Source organism: Chenopodium album, chromosome 8, assembly GCF_948465745.1.
Source record: "Chenopodium album chromosome 8, dcCheAlbu1.1, whole genome shotgun sequence".
NCBI classification, from domain to species: domain Eukaryota; kingdom Viridiplantae; phylum Streptophyta; class Magnoliopsida; order Caryophyllales; family Amaranthaceae; genus Chenopodium; species Chenopodium album.
The window spans coordinates 34076026-34082359 of NC_137841.1; positions in this window are offsets into that span (position 1 = coordinate 34076026).

The following is a 6334-nucleotide window of genomic DNA, read 5'->3' on the forward strand; positions in this document are numbered from 1 at the left end:
TCCTGTCCCAGGAAGGGTAATTTTACCAATAATATCAATTCCCCATGTGGAGAATGGCCATGGAGAAGTGTAGGTATAAAGTAGATGGAGGAACATGTTGTAAATTGGCATAAATTTGGCATTTAGGGCATCTTTTTACATATTGAAGACAATCCCTATTCATGGTAGTCCAATAGTACCCTTCTCGCATTATCTTTTGGCTAGCATCTTGCCATTAACATGGGTTCCACAAATGCCTTCGTGGACTATTCTCAGAGCTCTTTGGGAATCCTTTTTCCCTACACATAAGAGAGCTCGACTCTTAGGTACCCTTTAATGTAACTCGTTATCTATGAGCACGTATTGGGAAGCCAAGAGTCTTAATGCTCGTTTTGCTCTTTTGTCAGCGTGAGGAGGGTATTCTCCTTTGGTGACGTAATTAAGTATATCCGTATACTATGGTTCTTCTTCTTCTTCTTCTTCTTCTTCTTCTTCTTCTTCTTCTTCTTCTTCTTCTTCTTCTTCTTCTTCTTCTTCTTCTTCATCTTGGACCACTTCGTCATCTTCTATAGCTTGAATATAAGCCGGTTTATGCCTTTTCTCTATGGTTAGAGGCATTTGCTCGATTTCCGTAGGAATCCTAACCATTGAGGCTAGTCTTGCCAAGACATCAGCAAATTGGTTTTCCTCTCAAGGTAGACATATGTACTCTACCTTTTCTAACTGATTAGTGAGAGTTTCCAGATAAGTTTGGTAAGGGGCTAGGCTTTCACTCCTTACTTTCCATCTTTTAGAAATCTGGTTGATAATCAATGAAGAGTCTCCGAATATTCATAATTTCTTTACTCCCAATGCTAAAGCTGTTTCAAGGCCTACCACACATGCTTCGTATTCAGCAGCGTTGTTGGTAACGTCGAAATCTAGCTTTATAGAGATTGGAACGTGGTCTTCTTTAGGTGATACTAATAATACTCCAACGCCACATCCTTTTTGGTTTGAGGCTCGCTCCATCGAAGTATAAAGTCCAAGTATCATCTTCTGTGACCATTAAATCTTCCTCTGGAAATTCATTGTCATGTACCAGCGTCGAATCTTCTATTGGAAAATCCGCTAGGAAATCCGAGACCACAGATCCTTTGATTGCCTTTTGAGGCATGAATCTTACATCGAAATGGGCTAAATTGACTATCCACCTTGATATGCGCCCATTAAGTGTAGACTTTTTGAATAGATACTTAAGTGGATCCATTCGGGAAACTACAAAGACTGTATGCACGAGCATGTAATGTCTTAGCTTGGTTGTGGCCCACACCAATGCGAGGCACAATTTCTCAAGTAGTGTGTAGCGTACTTCATACTCGAGCATCTTTTTTCTTAAATAGTAGATTGCATTTTCTTTACCTTCTACTCCTTGTGCAAGCGTAGCCCCATTGTCTCCTTGGTGACTGTTAGGTACAACCTAAGAGGGATCCCTGGGAGTGCTGGTGCTAACACGGGAGGATTTGCGAGATAGGCTTTGAACTTTTCAAAGGCATTTTGACACTCATCGTCCCATATTACTTGCACATTCTTTTTGAGCTTCTTGAATATTTGTTCACATATCGTTGTTATCTTTGATATGAACCTACTTATATATTGCAACCAGCCAATAAACCCTCGAATTTGTTTCTCGATTTTGGGCGGTGGCATTGACATGATCGCCTTGATCTTGGTTGGGGCTATCTCTATTCCTCTAGAGCTTATGACATATCCCAAGAGCTTGCCTGAGGTAACTCCAAAAGCACACTTTGATAGATTTAACCTCATGTTAAATTTTCTTAGCCTCTCGAAGAATTTTCTTAAGGCTACTTGATGTCCTGGGAAATCTTTTGATTTCACAATCATGTCGTCTACGTATACTTCAACCTCTTTGTGCATCATGGCATGGAGTAGGGCAGTTGCTGCTCATTGGTAAGTAGCAACCGCGTTTTTCAACACGAATGGCATTACCGTGTAATAGTAAGTACCCCATGGTGTTATGAATGTTGTTTTCTCCATGTCTTCTTCTTCCATGAGAATTTGATTGTATCCCGCGTATCCATCCATAAATGAGAGAAGCGCATGATTTTCTGTATTATCTACAAAAGTATCGATGTGTGGTAAAGGGAAGTCGTCCTTTTGACTTGCCTTATTTAAATATCGATAGTCGGCACACATTCTTACTCTTCCATCTTTCTTTGAAACCGGGTCACATTTGCCACCCATTCGAGGTATTTGGATACCCTAATAAAACCTACAGTTATTTGTTTTTGGACTTCTTCTTTTATTTTAAGAGCTACGTCGGGTTTCATTCGATGCAGCTTTTGTTTTACAGGTTTCATTCTTGGAATTAGTGGTATAGTGTGTTGAGCTATTTCTCTATTAATGCCTTGCATATCTTCATATGACCAGGCAAATACATCGATATATTCTTTGAGTAGTTTAATTAAATCGGTTCTTTCTTGTTTATTAAGTGTTAATCCGATTTTAACTTCTCTTTTAATGGTTGAATCATTTGAGATATCAACCATCTCAGTATCCTCAATTATCGGTGTTTTCTTTTCAAGAGTTTCCATTGCTTTAATAATTTCTTTGTCATTTTCATTGTTAGTTAAGCAATGCTCATCATCTTGGGTTAACAAAAAACACGAGGAGTAAGAGGAATAAGACATATTATTGAATTCTGAAATCATTACATCGAAAAGGGAAATGTCCTCAGAGACTTGATTACTAACTATCCTAGGAGTAGAAATAGAAGAACTAGGAATAGGGGGTGCTATAGCTAAAAGACTTGGAAGACTTTACAAGAAAAGACTCAGACTCTGACTCAGACGACTCTTCAAACATTGGTCCTTGCCCTGTGGTTATGGAGATTTTCCTTCCACTTGGAGTAGTCACCTTGACCGTCTTGCGCCATCTAAACATGGGCAACGGGCCGTGTTGAGCCGCCGCAGGCCGTGCCGTGGTGGGGGCCGTGCCGTGGCCGCTCCGCGGTGGGTCGTGCCGTGCCGTGCCTGAAATTGTCACACCCCAGCCCACGGCACGGCACGACCCATGTGCCTTGTGGGCCGTGCCGTGCCGGGCCGCGGGCCAAACCGTGCCACTGTATTTATTTATTTTTTTTAATAAATATAAAAAAACAATATATATTTTTTTAGTACAACTTAATATATGTGATTAATTTATGTTTATGTTAATGTTAATATATTTTGTTTAGATTTTTTGAACAACTATATTTTAATTTAGGTTATATAAATTATTTATCTAATTATGTTTAAGTTTATATAAACAAATAAAAACAATTTTATTAATTTAGCAAAAAAAACAATGCATATAATAAATAAAAAAAATACGAGTGCGATAATCCGAAAACACAAAAAATTGAAGAATAACTTATTTTATTATATGACGGTAGCCAGTACGATAATTCAATAATACATAATAATTAATAATAATTAAAAATCGTACAATAGTGTATGAATAACTTCATTTATTATACAGAATACGAAGTTCGATAATACAAAAATTATACAATAGTGTATAACGTAAATATGTAATAATGTAATTATTATTGGTCGTCTTCGTCTTCGCCTTCGTCTTCATATTTGTCCTCTTCTTCATCTCCTTGTGGTTCAAGTTCATCGGCCAATTGAGTTGATTGAGAAGTATGAGAACTAAAAGAAGTCGACGTTCCTTCATCGTCGTCGTCGTTTTGTGCAAAAGTACGATCTTGAGAACGATTTCAGTATCCAACCAATCCTTGAAGCAAACACACATTTCAAGTGTTTCGGGTTTTAGTCTTGTTCTTCTATCGTCTAAAACTCGTCCCGACGCACTAAAAGCTCTTTCGGAGGAAGAGGAGACCTGGATAGCAAAAATATCACGAGCCATTGCCGACAAAATTGGATGTTTCACGGTTTGTGATTTCAACCAATCAAGGATGTTGAGGCCAAACTTCTCTTCATTGTCCATGCCTTTCATGAAGTCGTAACTTAGGTACATTTGCAACTCCGAAACATCGCTTTGTGTTCTCTTACTTGATGATGATTCCGTACCTGAAAACTTGGACATCATGTTAGCAGCTTGTGCAAATAAACCTTTGGCCCGTTTACTTACATTTTTGGATGTTTGAGAAGGGGAAAATCGAGACACGGTTCCATATTTACTTTCATAAACTCTATACAAAGAAAAAAAACTCATTAGTCACCTTATTTTTAAAATTTTCAACATCATCTTCAAAATTCATGTTACAATAATAAATATCAATTAATAAAAAAAGTGTCATCATATTTTTGCCTAGGATCTAAAACAAAATCAAAAATATAAATCATAGGAATATCGGTGTAATATTTACGCCATTTTTCCTCCATGGATGGAAGATATCCACGATAATCATGTTGTGATCGGTGTTCCGCAAAAAGTTGTCCAAGTAAACATGCATTGCTAAGAAAAGAATGGGAACAAGGATGATATACAGAAGAAAAACAATGTGTCGTATCATATAGTAATTGTAAAAACTTCATATATTTTTCACAATTAACCCAATCATCTTCTAGTAAAGCACATTGCGGAAATTTCATATTATAAAAAAGTGTTAAATGAACCTTGTACTCGATTGCCCGACTCAACATTTCATAGGTGAAGTTCCACCTAGTTGGACAATCCGGTGCTATTTTTAGGGTCTTTATCCGTTGTTGCCTGCAAAAACCTTTCCATTCTTGATATCTCAAGTTAGAGCTATTAATAGACATAATTGCATTCCTTATTTTGTGATAAAATGGACCAATTGCTTGTGTTCCATCCTTCACACACAAGTTAAGAACATGACAAATGCATCTAACATGAAGTGCATCTCCATCTAATATAACATCGATCAATTGGGATTTGATCAAATTCGCACTATATGTCATAGAAGTTGCATTATCGAAAGTCATAGACATGATTTTATCCCTAAGACTATATGCATCAATGGCTTCCATTAAATGATGTGAAATGTTAAGACCGGTATGAGGGTATTCAATCATTTTGAACTGAATGATGCGTTTTTGTAACAACCAATCATTATCTAACCAATGACAAGTAACACATAAATAGTGAAGTCCGTATCCACTATCCCATGCATCGGCGGTTAAAGAAACTCTACTAGGAAGATTAGCCAATTCATTTACTAATTTCAATTGGTACTCTAGATAATTCTTCATGGCAGCAAATCGAACGGTTTTTTGGGAGATTTTTTTGTGTTTTGGTTGTAGTGCTCGGTTAATGTAGTTGTTAAAGGCATCATTTTCGGCGAAAAGAAATGGTTATTCAACATGTACAATCATTCTCCCAAGTTCATCCCTATCTCTCTCGTAATTGTAAATGAAGCCTTGTGGATGGAATTGAGAAATTTTGGGTTGGGTTGGATCATTATATGGTCCACCACATTTTTTTTAATGTCTACTTAGGTGTCCCGTCCCTCCCTTGGTATTGGTCGAGAAAATTTTACCATAAGTCCGACACCGGGCTTTGGTTCCATTTTTACTTAATTGATAATGTGCCCAAACTTCACTCTTTCGGTTGGTTTGAGCAAATTCTTCTTCGGTACACCACTCTAATATGTTGGGATTTTGGGTGTTAGGAATTTGGGTGGATTATTCACTCGACCCGGAGGCTTGTGTTTGGCTACCTTGGGTATTAGGAATTGAAAATTTATGTTGTGATCCGTATAAATGAGGTGAGAATTGTGTTTGTCGAAATCCCGAACTAGGGAGTGTTTGGAAAGTGCATGTTAGGGGAGTGGAAGGGCATGTTAGGCACGGGAACGGTGTTAGGGGGGCCATTGAAGTGTTTGGGTTTGATGATTCTCTACGTTTTGACTTGGCTTTTCTAGAGGAGGAGGAAATGTTTGGGTTTGATGCCATGATATTTAATAATAATAAAATCAATAATAATAATACAAATAACAATAACATATTAACAATAACAATAATAATAACAATAACAATAAACAACAATAATAATAAAAAATAGCAATAAGAATTAATAAGTAGTTTTTATACAAATTAAGTTTTCAAAAATAATTATAATAGTAGTAGATTACTTAGGTCAATGAGATCCTAGGTAGGAGAGGTTAGGAACGACGTTGTCCAAAGCCCAAGTCCCGCCTTAGACAGATTTCACTAACAATCTAAATTATCCACAATAAAAATAGAAAGTAGTTTTTATATAATTAAGTTGTTCCAAGAAAACAATAATAACAATAACAATAACAATAACAACAACAACAACAACAACAACAACAACAACAACAACAACAACAATAATAATAATAATAATAACAATAATAATAATAATA